Here is a 20,313-nt window from a genome sequence, read left to right as displayed (position 1 = left end):
GGTCGAATTTAACTTGTCCCTAATGATAATACCTAGGTATTTAGTTTAATCGAAGACTTTTAAATTCATGTGATTTATTGTGTAAGCGAAATTTAACTGATTTTTTATGGCTGCGTGCCTCAATCGGCAAAAACTTAACTGTTATAACACTACTTTGTTATCCGCCTATCTGCCTGCCCGATTGTAAAAGCACTTTTTCTCAGAAACGGTAGATGCATCAAGTTGAAATTTATGCCACATGCTCTATGGCCCCTTTTGCGATGTAAAACTTTTAACCTCTTAAGCCCATGCAATCAAAAGATATTACATTTATGATAAATATTTTGATACTTGTAATTTCACTCATCAAAACGTATAGGATTCTTCCCGCTGACTTACAGTCATGAAATATGGCAAGAAATAAGGCTCTGCCGAACAAGTAAGGGAAAAAAAATCCGAAAATTGTTATTCTGTAATTCTGTCACAAGAAAGGAATATTTTTTGTCATTTGTATCCGACTGTCTTATTTGTCCCTTTTTCACAGGAACGGTTAGACATCTCAAGTTGAAATTTTCGTCAGGTGTTAAACTTTACGGTTTCTTGGCGGTGTAAAAAATTTAAGGTTCTACGTCAATGCAAGGAAAAACTATGGCCGTGGCCGTTTAGAGCAACCATTCTGATAACTTGCCAGTATCTACATCGAAAACAGGCAAAGATCGTCGAATTCTCGAGTCCCGGGAAGGATGAACTATCTATAGCTGCCGCGCGGGATTAGCCGAGCTGTCTGGGGCGCTGCAGTCATGGACTGTGCGGCTGGTCCCGGCGGAGGTTCGAGTCCTCCCTCGGACATGGATGTGTGTGTGTTTGTCCTTAGGATAATTTAGGTTAAGTGGTGTGTAAGCTTAGTGACTGATGACCTTGGCAGTTAAGCCCCATAACATTTGACACACATTTGAACATTTTTTTATCTATAGCTATACGCAACTAAGTTGGTACGGAGCCGAGCTGCGCGTGTCCTACTTGCACTTACCTGGATTTTTTTGTTTTTTTTTTGTTTTTAGTATTCGTGTGGATGACCCCATACTTTTCCTCATTCAGAGACAACTGCCGTTTTTCGCACCAAATAGGTGTCTTGTCTAAATCATTTTGCAAAATCGTTTTAATCTTCTGATGACTTTACTGGACGATGTACTACAGCATCGTCTGCAAACAACAAAAGAAGGAATAAGGCTGATAATATTGTAATCTAAATTGTTTACATAGCTTAGGAACAGTAGGGGGGGCCTGCAACACCTCCATAGGTAACGCCAGATTTCACAACTGTTTTACTAGAAGACTGTCTGCCATACGTGGCCTTTCTGACATGAAATCGCGAATCCAACATCTACATCTACATTTATACTCCGCAAGCACCCAACGGTGTGTGGCGGAGGGCACTTTACGTGCCACTGTCATTACCTCCCTTTCCTGTTCCAGTCGCGTATGGTTCGCGGGAAGAACGACTGTCTGAAAGCCTCCGTGCGCGCTCTAATCTCTCTAATCTTACATTCGTGATCTCCTCGGGACGTATAAGTAGGGGGAAGCAATATATTCGATACCTCATCCAGAAACGCACCCTCTCGAAACCTGGCGAGCAAGCTACACCGCGATGCAGAGCGCCTCTCTTGCAGAGTCTGCCACTTGAGTTTGTTAAACATCTCCGTAACGCTATCACGGTTACCAAATAACCCTGTGACGAAACTCACCGCTCTTCTTTGTTTCTTCTCTATCTCCTCCGTCAACCCAATCTGGTACGGATCCCACACTGATGAGCAATACTCAAGTATAGGTCGAACGAGTGTTTTGTAAGCCACCTCCTTTGTTGATGGACTACATTTTCTAAGGACTCTCCCACTGAATCTCAACCTGGTACCCGACTTACCAACAATTAATTTTATATGATCATTCCACTTCAAATCGTTCCGCAAGCATACTCCCAGATATTTTACAGAAGTAACTGCTACCAGTGTTTGTTCCGCTATCATATAATCATACAATAAAGGATCCTTCTTTCCATGTATTCGCAATACATTACATTTGTATATGTTAAGGGACAGTTGCCACTCCCTGCACCAAGTGCCTATCCGCTGCAGATCTTCCTGCATTTCGCTACAATTTTCTAATGCTGCAACTTCTCTGTATACTACAGCATCATCCGCGAAAAGCCGCATGGGACTTCCGACACTATCTACTAGGTCATTTATATATATTGTGAAAAGCAATGGTCCCATAACACTCCCCTGTGGCACGCCAGAGGTTACTTTAACGTCTGTAGACGTCTCTCCATTGATAACAACATGCTGTGTTCTGTTTGCTAAAAACTCTTCAATCCAGCCACACAGCTGGTCTGATATTCCGTAGGCTCTTACTTTGTTTATCAGGCGACAGTGCGGAACTGTATCGAACGCCTTCCGGAAGTCAAGAAAAAGCATCTACCTTGGAGCCTGTATCTAATATTTTCTGGGTCTCATGAACAAATAAAGCGAGTTGGGTCTCACACGATCGCTGTTTCCGGAATCCATGTTGATTCCTACATAGTAGATTCTGGGTTTCCAAAAACGACATGATACTCGAGCAAAAAACATATTCTAACATTCTACAACAGATCGACGTCAGAGATATAGGTCTATAGTTTTGCGCATCTGCTCGACGACCCTTCTTGAAGACTAGGACTACCTGTGCTCTTTTCCAATCATTTGGAACCTTCCGTTCCTCTAGAGACTTGCGGTACACGACTGGTAGAAGGGAGGCAAGTTCTTTTGCGTACTCTGTGTAGAATCGAATTGGTATCCCGTCAGGTCCAGTGGACTTTCCTCTGTTGAGTGATTCCAGTTGCTATTCTATTCCTTGGACACTTATTTCGATGTCAGACATTTTTTCGTTTGTGCGAGGATTTAGAGAAGGAACTGCAGTGCGGTCTTCCTCTGTGAAACAGCTTTGGAAAAAGGTGTTTAGTATTTCAGCTTTACGCGTGTCATCCTCTGTTTCAATGCCATCATCATCCCGGAGTGTCTGGATATGCTGTTTCGAGCCACTTACTGATTTAACGCAAGACCAGAACTTCCTAGGATTTTCTGTCAAGTCGGTACATAGAATTTTACTTTCGAATTCACTGAACGCTTCACGCATAGCCCTCCTTACGCTAACTTCGACGTCGTTTAGTTTCTGTTTGTCTGAGAGGTTTTGGCTGCGTTTCAACTTAGAGTGAAGTTCTCTTTGCTTTCGCAGTAGTTTCCTAACTTTGTTGTTGTACCACGGTGGGTTTTTCCCGTCCCTCACAGTTTTACTCGGCACGTACCTGTCTAAAACGCATTTTACGATTGGCTTGAACTTTTTCCATAAACACTCAACATTGTCAGTGTCGGAACAGAAATTTTCGTTTTGATCTGTTAGGTAGTCTACCTCACAGCTACGACGACATTCAAAAGACCTGTAGTCTGATTGGAAATCACTTCTGAGGAACGGCGTCAAAAGCCAACAGAAAACATAAAAACGCAGAATCAACTTGAGATGACTTGCCGATAGCATTCATTACTTCTTGTGAATAAAAAGCTAGTGTTGTTTCACAAGAGCGATATGTTCTGAATTCGTGCTACATATGTTCAGTAATCATTTTCTTCGAGGTATTTCGTAACGTTCAAACACAGGATGATTTCCAAGAAGCGCTGCTATAGAACGCGCGGGCTCCGAACACTATATATCTACCACGTCGCCCTAGTGGCGGCAAATATGTGTACTCTTTATTGTGGTGTGACTAGAGCAACGACAAAAGGCGAACGTTTACTAAGTTACCGATGGATCATCAGAAGAGACAAATTCCACAGAATTGGAGTTCTATCTTTAACGTGTTGTAGAACTTCAAAACCGTCTGTTATAAATTGCAGTTGTTACAAAGAAAATGCCTTTTTCGCAGGCTGCACATCGAAATTTTTATTTATGCACCCAGACGCGTTTCGCCTTTTTTACAAGGCATCTTCAGTGGGTATCCTGAAATATTACATGATTTGTTCATTTTTACACATAAGTTATGGTTTCACATCTAGGTTATAAACTTAAAACCAGTTCCTTAACGTTTCCTTTTATTAAATGGAAAGGCACTTACAGGTAACTTCTAATTCATTTCATCTAAGCAAACTGCTTTTTCTCATCTGGCAACCATGTGGACATCTTACAGTTCACTTTCAGTTCACTGTTTACGTTACACTTCACTGTAACTGCCATCTTTTCAATAGAGTTTCATTTCTTTTTCTGCCGGCCGCGGTGGCCGTGCGGTTCTAGGCGCTCCAGTCCGGAACCGCGGGACTGCTACGGTCGCAGGTTCGAATCCTGCCTCGGGCATGGATGTGTGTGATGTCCTTAGGTTAGTTCGGATTAAGTAGTTCTAAGTTCTAGGGGACTGATGACCTAAGATGTTAAGTCCCATAGTGCTCAGAGCCATTTGAACCATTTCTTTTTCTAAATGCTACCAACATTCTCAGTTTTCTGGATTCAACTGTTTTGTGAATGTTTGTGTGTGTGTGTGTCTGTGAGTTAGAGAGGAAGAGACATTTTTTAATAAAAAATAAAAATTATTTATTTTATTTTTATTACTGTTTTTATTCATTTATTTATTCTCGAAACTAATAATAATTATTATTGTTATTATATTTTCCTGTATATACTTATGAGATGAATCAGATGTGTAATCATTTTTTGGGATTTCTATCTATTGTATGACAATCAGTGCAAAGTGATAAAGTGCGTTATGAGCGACACTAAGGTTTTCTTGCCCTTAGAACATACTTGAATTATGAAGCACTTCCGAGATTCCCTTTCAGTGTCAACTTCACTTTCGTTTCGTAATGTTCGAATACAGAATAATTTCCAAGAAGCGTTGCTATAGAACGCACGGGCTCCGAACGCTATATATCGTCAACGTCCGGCCGGTGTGGCCAAGCGGTTCTAGGCGCTTCAGTCTGGAACCCCGAGACCGCTACCGTCGCAGGTTCGAATCCTGCCTCGGGCATGGATGTGTGTATTGTCCTTAGGTTAGTTATGTTTAAGTAGTTCTAAGTTATAGGGGTTGTTGACCTCATATGTTAAGTCCCATAGTGCTCAGAGCCATTTGAACCATTATCATCAACGTCTCCCTAGTGGTGGAAAATATGGGTACTGTTTATTGTGGTGCGTCCCTAGTGTCGCTCACAAAGCACTTCATCTTGACAAGATCCAAAGTTATAACAGACGGCTTAAAAGTTCTATAACACGTTTCGGCCATCTTGTATTTCCGAGTATATGCAATTCGTCTGTTACAATTGTCTTGTTTTCTCCACCGATACGAACACTTTCATTCGTGACTACCACATAGCAGACTTCTCTGCAGAACATGTAGTAGTCACAAGCAGTGTTTGTCGACAACTAAGTTTCAGAAGCGGTCGTCTGTTGGGTATAGTCTCCTACCTAACACGACGTCTCTAATGACCTCGTTGTCGACGAGACGTTAAACACTAACCACCACCACCACCTACCTAACACGAGACTTAAAAAATTCTCTTTTCCGATGGTGAGATTAACAGGTGTCGAACTATGTGCTTTTTCTTATCGATGTCCTTTTGTCACCACACTTAGTACAACTGAAATGGGAAATCCGCATTGACGCCTTTCTTACGAAGTTTCACGCAGCTGTCTCCATGACAGTTCACACAATTCCTGAAACCGTCATTTGGTATCAATCCATATTCCCAACAGAAAACTAAACAAAATTGCACATTACATAATCGAGAAATTAAGTTTTGCCAGAGGAGAGTATTGGCAATCGAAACGATAACGGTCTCACTCATTCCTATTCACAACGCTAAAAACTACGCGATGTTCCCTTGGCATCGCGCGAAACTCCCTCCCTACCTCTTCCCACGACAGCCGTGTTTTCGATGTATTTCGCCGTTCGATATATATCAGTCGGAGCCCGTGCGTTCGATAGGCTTCTTGGAAACTTCAGACAGAGTATACTCTCTACTGCAAATCGATATCTGTGATACGGGTCTGTAATTCTGCGGATTACTTCTGTTTCCTTTCTCGTTTCTTAGTGTGGCATGCGCCAGCTTAGAAAATTTTAATGAATTTTAACTTTTATTCGTGAATAACGAGATTTTGTTTTCAAAAGAACCGATGGATTGTAAAACCATGTTTCTCTTGTACGTATGCCCGTGCAACTTTGCGGTACTATTTAGAATTACCTCTTGGACAGATCGCAAGATGTTCGAAGTGCTCTCCATCGCCCGCACGAGAAACGTGCAGACGATGGTCGAACTTTTGCCATCATATGTGGACTGCTGTTGCTTTGCAACGTCGCAAACTCCCCAAAGTTGTAAAAGGAGACACATGGACATGTTTCACAAACGCTCACAAAAAAAAAGAAACAAAAACACAGACCTTGAGATTAGACGAGCGTGGAGGTTCAAAATGGTTCACATGGCTCTAAGCACTATGGGACTTAACATCTGAGGTCATCAGTCCCCTACACTTAGAATTACTTAGACCTAACTAACCTAAGGACATCACACACATCCATGCCCGAGGCAGGATTCGAACCTGCGACCGTAGCAGCAGACTGGTTCCGGACTGAAGCCCTCAGAACCGCTCGGTCACAGCGGCCGGCGAGCATGGAGGTCGGTGGCGCAGTACAAGACCGTTAAACGCCTAACCACTGTTTGTTGAATGGAGCTAGTCCCACACTTTTTCAGTCTTCTACATCTACATCTACATCTACATCTACATGGATACTCTGCAAATCACATTTAAGAGCCTGGAGGAGTGTTCATCGAACCACCTTCACAGTTCTCTGTTGTTCGAATATCGTATAGCGCGCGGAAAGATCGAAAATCTATGTCTCTCCGTACGATACCTGATGTCCCTTATTTTCTCATGGTAATCGTTTCTCCCCATGTAGGTCGGTGTCAACACAACATTTTCGCATTCGGAGGAGAAATCTGGTGATTGGAATTTCGTAAGAAGATTCCGTCGCAACGAAAAACGCCTTTCTTTTAACGATTGCAGCCCAAATCATGTATCATTTCTGTGGCACTCTCTCCCCTATTTCGCGATAATACTAAACGTGCTGCCTTTCTTTGAACTTTTTCGATGTACTCCGTCTCTCCTATCTGGTAAGGATCCCACACCGCGCAGCAGCATTCTAAAAGAGGACGGACAAGCGTAGTATAGGCAGTCTCCTTAGTAGATCTGTTACATTTTCTAAGTGTCCTGCCAATAAAACACAGTCTTTGGTTAGCCTTCCCCAGAACATTTTCCATGTGTTCTTTCCAATTTAATACGGTCGCAGGTTCGAATCCTGTCACGGGCATGGATGTGTGTGTCATTAGATTAGTTAGGTTTAAGTAGTTCTAAAGTTCTAGGGGACTGATGACCTCAGATGTTAAGTCCCATAGTGCTCAGAGCCATTTTTTAACCTTCCAATTTAAGTTGTTCGTAATTGTAATTCCTAGGTAATTAGCTGAATTTAGATTTAACTGATTTATCGTGTAATCGGAGTTTAACGGATTCCTTTTAGCACTCATGGGAATGGCCTCATTCTTTTCGTTATTTAGGGTCAATTGCCAAATCTTTGCACCATAGAGATATGTTTTCTAAATCGTTTTGCAATTTGTTTTGATCTTATGATGACTTTATTAGTTGATAAACGACAGCGTCACCTGCAAACAACCTAAGACGGCTGCTCCGATTGTCTCCCAAATCGTTTATCTAGATAAGGAACAGCAAAGGGCCTATAACGCTATCTTGGGGAACGCCAGAAATCACTTCTGTTTTACTCGATGACTTTCCATCAATTACTATGAACCGTCAACTCTCTGACAGGAAATCACGAATACAGTCACATAACTTGAACGATATTTCATAACCACGCAATTTCATTACAAACCGCTTGTGTGGTACAGTGTCGAAAGCCTTCCGGGAATCCAGAAATACGGAATCAATCTGAAATCCCTGGTCAATACCACTCAACAGTTCATGCGAGGACAGAGCTAGTTTCACGAGCACGATGTTTTCTAAATCCGTTTCCAAAATCCTGCTGAATATCGAGGGTCACACATGCATTAACGTTATGCAGAATAGTGTCGTAGCGTAGCGGATGGCTCTTTAACCTGCGCAGAAGTTGATATGTTGAGATCTCGTAAATGCAACGATCTTCTTTTTTAAAAAATTCTAAATCTGATCAAAAGACTTCCATTGTTATTTTTATTCAATTAATTGATTAAAATGTATTTTTAAATGTCTAATACTTTGCCGCGACAATTTCAGTATCGTATTGATTTTTTATGTGCTCATTTGTTTGTTATCATTCTTTTCTCCTTTGGAATCTGTCCTGTAAGTAGGCTGTTTAGGATTTTTTATTGGTAACGCCGCGTACGCTCTGTATGAAAATCACTGGCTGTGCTGTGTGCAGTCTGTGGCTGGGTGGCATTGTTGGAATTTGCTATTGTAGTGTTGGGCAGCTGGATGTTAACAGCGCGTAGGGTTGCACAGTTGGAGGTGAGCCGCCAGCAGTGGTGGATGTGGAGAGAGAGAGAGAGATGGCGGAGCTTTGAGAGCGGATGATCTGGACGTGTGTCCATCAGAGACAATAAATTTGTAAGACTGGATGTCATGAACTGATATACAGGGTGTTACAAAAAGGTACGGCCAAACTTTCAGGAAACATTCCTCACACACGAATAAAGAAAAGATGTTATGTGGACATGTGCTCGGAAACGCTTAATTTCCATGTTAGAGCTCATTTTAGTTCCGTCAGTATGTACTGTACTTCCTCGATTCACCGCCAGTTGGCCCAATTGAAGGAAGGCAATGTTGAATTCGGTGCTTGTGTTGACATGCGACTCATTGCTCTACAGTACTAGCATCAAGCACATCAGTACGTAGCATCAACAGGTTAGTGTTCATCACGAACGTGGTTTTGCAGTCAGTGCAATGTTTACAAATGCAGAGTTGGCAGATGCCCATTTGATGTATGGATTAGCACGGGGCAATAGCCGTGGCCGGGTACGTTTGTATCGAGACTGATTTCCAGAACAAAGGTGTCCCGACAGGAAGACGTTCGAAGCAATTGATCGGCGTCTTATGGAGCACGGAACATTCCAGCCTATGACTCGCGACTGGGGAAGACCTAGAACGACGAGGACACCTGCAATGGACGAGGCAATTCTTGGTGCAGTTGACGATAACCCTAATGTCAGTGTCAGAGAAGTTGCTGCTGTACAAGGTAACGTTGACCACGTCACTGTATGGAGAGTGCTACGGAAGAACCAGTTGTTTCCGTACCGTGCACAGCGTGTGCAGGCACTGTCAGCAGCTGATTGGCCTCCACGGGTACACTCCTGCGAATGGTTCATCCAACAATGTTTCAATCCTCATTTCAGTGCAAATGTGCTCTTTACGGATGAGGCTTTATTCCAACGTGATACAACATACTGACGAAACCAAAATGAGCTCTAACATGGAAATTAAGCGTTTCCGGACACATGTCCACATAACATCTCTTCTTTATTTGTGTGTGAGGAAAGTTTCCTGAAAGCTTGGCCGTACCTTTCTGTAACACCTTATATATATATATATATATATATATATATATATATATAATCACTTTTGAACAGTATTAAGGTAAATACATTGTTTGTTCTTTATCAAAATCTTTCATTTGCTAGCTATGCCTATCAGTAGTTAGTGCCTTCAGTAGTTAGAATCTTTTATTTAGCTGACAGTATTGGCGCTCGCTGTATTGCAGTAGTTCTAATAACGAAGATTTTTGTGAGGTAAGTGATTCATGAAAGGTATGGGTTATTGTTAGTCAGGGCCATTCTTTCGTAGGGATTTTTGAAAGTCAGATTGCGTTGCGCTAAAAATACTGTGTGTCAGTTTAAGCACAGTCATGTATAGTTTTTCTAAGGGAACGTTTCATATGTCGACCCTTAGCCGAGGATACCTCACTGGAATCTTCTGATTTTTTCTTGTAGTTTGTGTAATTAGTGTAGCTATTGTTTATTGCTAGCGCGTAATTATAGAGAGAATTTCCCTTGTAGTTGTAGCTCTTCATTGTTGTACAGTAAAACAGTTGTGGCATGCATGTAGATTTGCACCAAGGATATCACAGCTGCGCTTGCAATTAACTAGATATTATTTTCAGTGCTATGTTAATGTGTTTTCTTATTTTGCTCTTCAAATTATGCTTTTCTGTGTTATCGTGTGAAATATTGTGACAATAATGGCGTGTGAAAAACGTAATACTAGGCTCCAAAGTAAACTAAGAAATGACATTGAAGACGAAAGCAGTGTGTTAGAGCCACCGTGTACTGAATTAACTAATGTTCAAACTAGTAATTTGGTAATTGAGCATAGGGAAATGGAGCGGGCTGCAAATAATGGTGTAGACAGTGAAACAATTAGTGAACAGGGAAGCATTATCGATCGATCGGTCGGCAACAGCTCGCCTCAGGAATCCGAAATGACAGGACACAATCTTGCAAATACTGTAGATTCAGGTTTTGGGTCCTCACCGTTTTCTCAAATAAGTAGAGACACATTTTCTGCTTGTCGAAATGCGAATTATTGGCGGTTACAGTGCACTGCCGAATAGCGCTGAGGAACATGTTTCAGACACCAGTGCATTGTTATTACAATTAATTCAACAAATGGGACAAAAGCTTCAAAAGTTAGACACAATGGAACAAAATATTCAAAAGTTAGACACAATGGAACAAAATCAGAGACAAACACAGCAACAGCTTCAAAAGTTAGACTCAGTGGAACAAACGCTTGAACAAACACGTGAAGGTTTAACTGCTGAGTTACTTAAAATTGAATCGAAATCTCAAAAAGTCTGTAATGACGTAAAAACACAATTTTGTGAGCATTTTCAACCTATTTTTTCGCGTCAGAATGACGAAGCAGCCATAAAAGAACTGCAAACTATTGTTCATGAAAATCACGACACCTTGCAAGCTAAAATTGACTCAGTTGCATCTACCGATTTGGTTACGCAACTTGCAAAAACTCAGGAAAACTTAAAGCACACAGTAGATACGATTTCAACACAAATGGAGACTCTGAAACTTGGTTCAGAAAAACACACTGAGGAAATAAGTTCACTATCGGAGAAAGTAGCCGAACTTTCGGATCAGTTCACTAACTTATCTACAAAGGTGGATGATGATCTGAATGACATAAGACCTGTAGCCTTCACTGACACAGAAGAGTATGGACAAATTAAGAAATTCAAACAAAATCAGAATCAAATTAATACGCAACACAAAAGAGAAATCCGGGAAGTACAAGATCAGTTGGCACAAGTAATACAAAAATTATATATTTCAGAGGCCACTCGCGCTCCAACACGGGAAGAGGGGCTTTTGAAATACGGCACAGCCACAAAATAATAACACAGGGCACTTCGGAAATTATGAAAGAAATTGGCAAGGTACACCGAATTTTGAGATGGAACCGCCGAAACGAAGTAACAATGACCGATATGTGACTCGCCGACATGATGATTTTGTCTATAAGCTGTTCATTACTACACGTAAATTCAAAATATTTAAGAATTCTGGCAACGACATTCATCCACAAGCATGGCTCCATCAATTCTCTCATTGTTTTCCTCACAACTGGTCATTAGAGCACAGGTTAGAATTTATGTGTGGCTACTTAGAGTACGAACCAGCTGTAAGAATGCGATCGGTCATTCACGATTGTCACAATGAAGGAGAATTTTATCATGCCTTCCTCTCAGCATACTGGTCTCAAGCTACTCAAGACCGAGTAAAACATAGCATCATAATGATGAAACACTTTGAACGATCTGAATTTTCCAGTCTTGTCAAATATTTCGAAGACATGTTACATAAAAATGGCTCTGAGCACTATGGGACTTAACATCTGAGCTCATCAGTCCCCTAGAACTTAGAACTACTTAAACCTAACTAACCTAAGGACATCACACACATCCATGCCCGAGGCAGGATTCGAACCTGCGACCGTAGCGGTCGCGCGGTTCATGTTACATAGAAATCAGTACCTGTCAAACCCACACAGCCCCTCAGAACTCATCCGCATTTGCTTAGTCAAATTGCCTGAACATTTACGGCACATTATTTTGGCAGGACGTTGCAAAGACGACATTGAAGCTGTAAGTAGGCTGTTTAGGTTTTTTTATTGGTAACGCCACCTCTGTATGAAAATCACTGGCTGTGCTGTGGGCAGTCTGTGTCTGCTTTGCATTGTTGTAATACTCGCCATTGTAGTGTTAGGCAGCTGGCTGTGAACAGCGCGTAGCGTTGCGCAGTTGGAGGTGAGCCGCCAGCAGTGGTGGATGTGGGGAGAGAGATGGCGGAGTTTTGAAATTTGTCATGAACTGCTATATTTATATATGATGATATCAAGGTAAATACATTGTTTGTTCTCTATTAATATCTTTCATTTGCTAACTATCCCTATCAGTAGTTAGTGCCTTCCATAGTTTGAATCTTTTATTTAGCTGGCAGTAGTGGCGCTCGCTGTATTGCAGTAGCTTGAGCAGCGAAGATTTTTGTGAGGTAAGTGATTTGTGAAAGGTATAGTTTAATGTTAGTCAGGGCCATTCTTTTGTAGGGAATTTTGAAAGTCAGATTGCGTTGCGCTAACAAAATATTGTGTGTCAGTTTAAGCACAGTCATGTATAATAGTTGAAAGGGGACGTTTCAAAGCTTTTCAGGGACTGTTACAAGAATTGGAAATTGACACTGACAATCGCGGAACGCGAAAATAGGAGCACAACAATTACAGGTCACATCCGTCACAATTCCGCAATGACAGAAATAATAACTGGACACGACAAGGCTATTCTTACAATGTAAATCGTGACCAAAACAGACACCACCCGTATGACAACCGTTGGCAGAGTAGTAATAATTACAGGGAAAGATCACCTCTCTGCAGTAATGACTATCACAGAGACAATCAGAGAAACAGACAATATGGGAACCAAAACAATTATTATCAAGGGAGACAGAATAACTTCAGACACAACGGTCCTCTGCGCAGTTATGACTCAGGGAGAAGTTCTCCACCACGTCACCGACAAGAAATTAATTACAGAAATTAAACATTCCTCAACAGCATGACGACAGGCGATATAATCAGAACGACAGACCTGAATGTCATCAGAACTGGCGAGATTCAAACAGGGCAGCGCCTTCTCGTCAAGGTGAATTTGTAGAAGTTAGATCTCCAAATCTCAATAACGACGCGCGCCGACAAAGAGACAGTAGGCAATGACTCACACCGCAGGCAGCCACGTACGCCAGGTGGGCTTGAGAAAAATAACATAAGCTAACCTTGAGAAAAATTCCAGTATTCCTTACCGACGTATACCACATGATAATTGCGTTGAAACTGAAATTCCGCGTACTAGGAAGAGTAGAGGTTTACACTATATTTCACATGTCAAACCGTTTATTGAAAGATAATCTGCTTTTTAACTTAGTCTTTGCCATAAAAGTTTTCACTTCACGTTACTAGTACGCTTCGTCAGACTTAGAAACTGTTAACATGCAACTATATTTTAAAGTTAACTATCCAGTCTAGAACCTAGGGAACATATTTAGACAGTAATTACAAATGCATTGTTATAGTGAACAGACGACACAGTGTTATTGTGTGTGTACATTCTTGCTTGTTAGTTGTATGATTATGTAACGAGTATAAGGCTCACATACTTAGAACATATACCAGTACTGCTAACGAGATTTTAATGCAACATTTTGGTTTACTTGAGAATACATTCTGGATTTAAAGTACTTTCTGTGAGATTTAAGATGACTTAGCATTTGGTTTCTTTGACAGCTACACGATTATATCATGACGCTACTAATATGTAACACAATTTACATTGTTGCTTTTGCGGTGTATCTGTTTTATATCTGCACAGTTTTTCTGTATTATTCTGGAAAGTAAAACATGTTTTAGTAGAAACTTTTGTGGTATAGCTACAATGAGACAGACTTTTTCGTAGCTCAACAATACGTTACAGTATAGTACTTTCTTGATCACGGTACTGTACGTAATAACTACGATATCTACACGCATAGCATTTCACTTTTGTTTATGATGAGGTAAGTACATTAACTTCTGCAGACCTTAGCTTACGGAGGACGGTAAGTACGACACTTCCAGAGAATTATCTTACAGCAATACGCACAGTTTAGCGCTACAGTACACGTATTTGAGTGATTAATTTTGTACTTAAGACATTTATTTTTAAAGATATTGAAGTACAATGATACAAAGGTTTGCCGTGATACATTTCATTCCATTGCTGTAATCGATAACACCTGAGGGTATAATTACATTAATCCTCAGGGGGGTACGCGCTTACTTTGTGTACCATGTGTCTGGCAAGCACAAGGAGCCCTAGCTATTATGGTATTTGCTTATACAACTTTACACATCGGTTTCATATTTCTCCAACACAGAATTACACAGCTAACTGATTATTTAACAGAAAAACAAACATTTTTTTACCACACCAGTGACAGATGTTTATGTAATTACACAGTTGGATAACTTCACACTTATGAAATTGTATTTTGTATGTACTTTTTGAACTGTTTATATATTTTTCGGAACCATTGTGATACTATGTGAGCTTTGAATGATGTATTTGGTAAGGGATCATGATTTTTGAAGTACGTTTGAGGTAGATGACTTTATTGAAGGTCCTGAAATTATTGAAAGAAGCTGCGACGATTTTGAGATGTGATTGATCTGTTATGATGTTATTATTACGATGACGATGTGTATTATGCTGTTGAGGTATGTTTACAATCAATAAGATGATGCTACCATATATGAGGAATGTGATTATGTGTTTATATGTTTATGGATAATGAATATAAGTTAGAGACTCTGGTTTGTGAAAAAGGATGTTGGAAATCAAGAATCGTACTTTAAGAGTTATGAGTTGTTTGTCCGTGTGTGGATGTATCACAACACTGATATTCCGAAGATTTCGTTCCTACACATTTCTACTGGAACTTTTCGACCTATGAAATTTTTTTTATATGACACTGTCACTTAGTGCAAACTGCTGTCATAAATATTTCGGTAAGAAAGCTAAGTAACCTTGAGGTAATGTGTTGTGGACGCCCAGCTGTGGCAATCGCCTGAAAAAAGAAAGCCATTAGTTGGAGAAAAAAAAAGAGGCCATTATCCTCGCTATTGACATTTCTTTGTAGAAAGCATCGCAAATACGACACGCTCAAACTTGAGAACATATGATTACACTGTGGAGCTCTTAATTTATGATATTTACTAAAATGCCTGATGAAATGATGAGAAACATTTTACATCTATTCTTTCTGGTTGAGCGATTTTTTTACTGCCTTTGGAGACGCCATTTGCCTAGTGAATGACGTTCACGCCTTGCTTTATTTATTTATTTGCTCAATTTGTTTAATATCTAGTTTCTAGCTGCACTGCAGCATTGGTTAAAACAAAATTTAATAGATCTACTAATATAGATATTTTATGCCTACAGATCCAGTAAATAATAATTTTATGATCTACTTCCAAGAAAACGAGGGAACATAAATAGACATTTCCCTTCACAGGAATTGCATAAATAATTTTTTTTTTAGAATTTTGTAACTTCTCTGCTAGAGTAAGTTCTCGTGATGCATCACTCTAGTGTTAAGATCTGACATTGGTATTAGACATTTCCTATCTTTACTGTGATATTTTTTCTGCTTGAGCTTTGCCATGTCTAGGTTTAAGTTACTGCATTTGCTGCTGCTGCTTACCAGGCGTAGTGCTATTAAATTTCACTTTGTATTACTTTGTTAAGCCAGTTTTACTACTGATTTTTTTTTTTTTTTTTTGTTTGCTGCACATTGCCTTGTATTAGTTGTAATATTGTAATTGCTTTGCTAATTTATATTTATTGCTGCTTGCTTTGCCAACTTGCATTTTTTGTCATTGCTGTTTGTGTTAATTGTTTTGTGCTGCTGCATTGCCTCGTCCCTTAGTATATATATCTGAGCTCAGTAGATTTAAGTTAGCTTAAGAGGGGGTAGACTATATAAGAAACTAACTATTGAGAATAGGGAAAGAATGCATTGAGAAGTTACAGGAAAAAAATTTGGGCCAAAATGAGTATTGTACACTGAGAAATAATTATTTTGAAAGAAATATGAATAGAATACAGAAAGCAGGTATAGATAGGACTTTTTGGGAATAATGGTGAACGAAGGGAGATCTCCAAGAAGTAAAGAAAGTTTTGTTTGCAAAATACTCCAGTAAAACAAACCCTGTCCTTTCCTTTTGTATTATTACGCTATATGTTCGTGTACCCTTGTGTATTTGTGTTCTTCCTGTCTTTATATGTTTATCTGATAAGACTTATGTTGTAGAATTTTTCTAATACTCAGCTACATTCACTATGATGAGGAATACTGTTATCCTCAAATATAATTTGCATTAATAATATTTTATTTACTTTGTAAAGATTTTAGACATTATTAATTCTGTTCCGTTTCAATGCTCATATGTGAAATTAATGTTTCGAAAACTAGTCTCATTATTTTATTTATTTACTTATGTCATAATTCCTGTAACACTGATGCACATGTTTATTTCTATTCTTTTGTAAAGCCTGTATTACTAAAATGTTATCTGTGCTATTATGTTCTTTAATGATGTATTTTGTACCTTTGTAATTGTATCCTTATGTTATAAATTTATAATTGTATGGACACCAGTTCTTCAAATTAAGTTTCATTTCAGTGCACACGTTTCTGTTGGTCATAGTATATGCACAATATGTGAAAAAAAGGACTGTTAGCGCTTGCACATGTGTTGATGATTCAGCAAGGGACTGGTTAACAGCATTGCTGGTTCTGAGGTCAACTCCAGAAACTTTGTGAGTGCACACGTGGTGGTTTATGGACTTGCTATATAGTACAAGACTCTTCGATGGTGATTGCGTACCTGCACAGTCGCAACAGATGGCTGCTGGCCGTCTCAACAAGGACTGAAGTGGGTCTGCACCTATGATGGCCCACCAGTACCATAGTTTCTACAAGGACTGCAGTGGGTCTGCACCTCTTGTGGTCCACCAATACCATAATCTCTACCAGGACTACAGTGGGTCTCTCTGTGATGACCTACTTACCAATATTCTTCAAAACTTCGACTGACTCTGCTGTGGATTTGCTCTGTTGTGGCCCATTACCTGTCTGCATGTAAGAGTCAGCACTGTCTTTCCGCTGGAAGGAAACACTACTTCTTCAAGACTGCATGGAAATCCACTACTTCCGTGTGTATTTTCTTTTACTGCTCAGACTTTGAGAAAAAAAAAACATTGCAATTTTACTGTGATGAATGATCAGGACTGTCTTTATGGACTGTGAGAAAATTTTAGCTTTTGACCAACATTGTATCAATAAGTGTGTGCATTTGATATCTTTGTTATTGCAATTACGAAAAATTTCTTCAAATCTGTATTGGCCTCTGCCCAAAACAATTTGTAAAATTTTTTATGGGGAGCATGGGGGCTAAATGAAACGTCCCCTTAGAAAAATTATACTTGACTGTGCTTAAACTGACACACAATATTTTTAGCGCAACACAACCATACTTTCAATAATCCCTACAAAAGAATGGCCCTGACTAACAATAACCCATACCTTTCATGAATGACTTACCTCACAAAAATCTTTGTCATTAGAACTACTGCAATACGTCGAGTGCCAATACCGCCAGCTAAATAAAAGGTTCTAACTACTGAAGGCTCTAACTACTGATAGTTAGGAAATGAAAGATTTTGATAAAGAACAAACAATGTATTTACCTTAATAGTGTTCAAGTCAATATATCAGTTCATGACATCCAGTGTTACAAATTTACTGTCTCTGATGGACACACGTCCAGATCATCCGCTCTCAAAACTCCGCCATCTCTCTCTCCACATCCATCACTGCTGGCGGCTCACCTCCAACTGCGCAACGCTACGCGCTGTTAACATCCAGCTGCCCAACACTACAATAGCCATCAACAATGCAAACCAGCCACAGACTGCACATACCACAGCCAGTGATTTTCAAACAGAGCGCTACGTGCCGTTACCAATAAAAAAACCTAAACAGCCTACTTACAGCCCGTATCGTCTATAATTTACAACCCAAGTGCTGATCAGAACTGCTCATCGACTGGCAACACTGTAGCGGCAACTGACAGACGTCAGCTATAAAGAAATTTTAATCGAACTATAATTACTGTGTTTCGTGCAGTGTAACGCGTTTACTGAAAAATTAACAGTCTTCAGACGTGTCTACGCAGTGTGTCGCCACTGATTTGACAAGCTCGCTGCGGGAAAGTGGTTATAACACCGTGGAACAGTCTGCGTGCAATCTTACATATGAAACAGCTGGTATACGGATTGGGAACTCCGAGAGAGCGTTGTTCAATTTGCAGACAGGCTTCATCATTCTGTTTGTACCGTCCTGTTGTATCTTGCATGGCGTCAAAACGCAGCGTCTGGACAGCGAAATAGTGAGTACGGAATTGCAGAAACGCTCATGGCTTACAGCACACGGGACGAAGAGAGCAAAAACTTAGATAAAAATAGGAAATCAAGTAATTACAGCGGCTGTTCAGGGAGAAAGGTGAGGTGGGATGGATGACAAGCAGAAATCAGATTTTCGTCGGCACTGACAGTAAACATTTCATTAATATCTATAATCAGTGTACACTGAAATGCATTCACGAATAACGTGCCAACGAGCCAATTTTTAAACAAACAAAAATAAAAAAAAACACGTCTTCATTTGAGTATGTTAGCGTAACGATCTTACTATGGTACAGATCTTTGAGGGGAACAGAGGTGATAAGCAAAATCGTCTCTGATAAATTGACCGCTATTACTTCTTTTTGTCCCTTGGGCAGGAAAACTTACTATTATACATGCCAGTGTATTATTAAAATTGTGACCGTCACGTTGTCTCAGAAAATTCTGATGTGCACAACACGCAACAACAGCATCCGCCACATCCACATTAACATCGATAGGACGATGGAAAAGTCTCAGTTTCTTAGATAAACCAAGCGCACAGTGTGCATAACGCTGTGCTTGCGATAGCCTGTAACTAAGGACTTCTTGTTTATTGTCCAAGTTTTTTGGGGCGTATGGTATCGTTATCACTCACTGCAAAAGCCTCGCAGGCCACAAACGCATAAGGGCTTCACAGTCGACAAGGATCATTTGGAAGTGGTGCTTCATCTGGCAAGTTCAAAGTCTCATTGTAAACTTTCACCCTAATTCAGTTTCTTTCAATAAATTACTGTCTCCTATATCTATGAATCAGAAACAATAATTGCTGTTAGCTAAGATGATTAGTACAACAGAACATTACTTTTTAATAATCATAATCACTGTCTGATGTGTTCATGGTTTAACGGTTCTTACGTATTCCGTCTATGGATCCCACATGGCTAGGAAAGTTTCCTGCCTTCTCATACTGGTAGCTCAAATTCTTCCACTCTTCTGTGTTCGGTCTTTTCACATACTCCCGTTTCAGCATCTGCCATATGAACGTGAATATTTCTGAGATGATTTAAAGTTCTTATTTTTATTCTCTCTATTATTTAATGAGCGTTTTATTAATGTGATTGCGTATTATTATTAACTGATTTTTATTTACAGTTTGGTTTGGCGATTGCTTTTCACTGTTTGCTCCTTTTATTTAAGTTGAGTCCTTTTAATTACGTTTACGTTGGTTATGAAGTCTATATTGCTTACTGTTCTCCCTAAGGTAATACCATATGCGTTTCGCAGCACCACATCTCGTTGAGTCTCCTTGCTGGAACTTCTCCACCTGAAATGGCTAAAGATAATTTATCGCTCTACGGAAAGATTGGTGCAGCCCAGTTCTATGCTGTCATGTGTATGGAATGTGGCGTCCAACTTCAGTTCGTGAAATTATTTAGGTCTTCGGAGAAATATTCTCGACGAATCCCAAAACCGTGTAAAACTGCAGGTTCGCACCATCAAACCACACAACACTTCGTAACTACTTGCGTCTTTATAATCACTGAATATTTCTTTTGAAATGGTTAAGGGTTATGAAATGCTACACACCTGATACTCCTTTTGTGCTTTAACATGTATTTGTTTTCTTCAATACTATGAAACATAGATTACTGCCTTAATGGCGGCTTCCAACAATCTCCTCTCAATCCAACATAGAACATCTTTCTTCCAATGTCCAACATGGAATA

Source organism: Schistocerca piceifrons, chromosome 5 (genome assembly GCF_021461385.2).
Source record: "Schistocerca piceifrons isolate TAMUIC-IGC-003096 chromosome 5, iqSchPice1.1, whole genome shotgun sequence".
NCBI lineage: Eukaryota > Metazoa > Arthropoda > Insecta > Orthoptera > Acrididae > Schistocerca > Schistocerca piceifrons.
Note: the sequence above shows the minus strand (reverse complement) of the source record.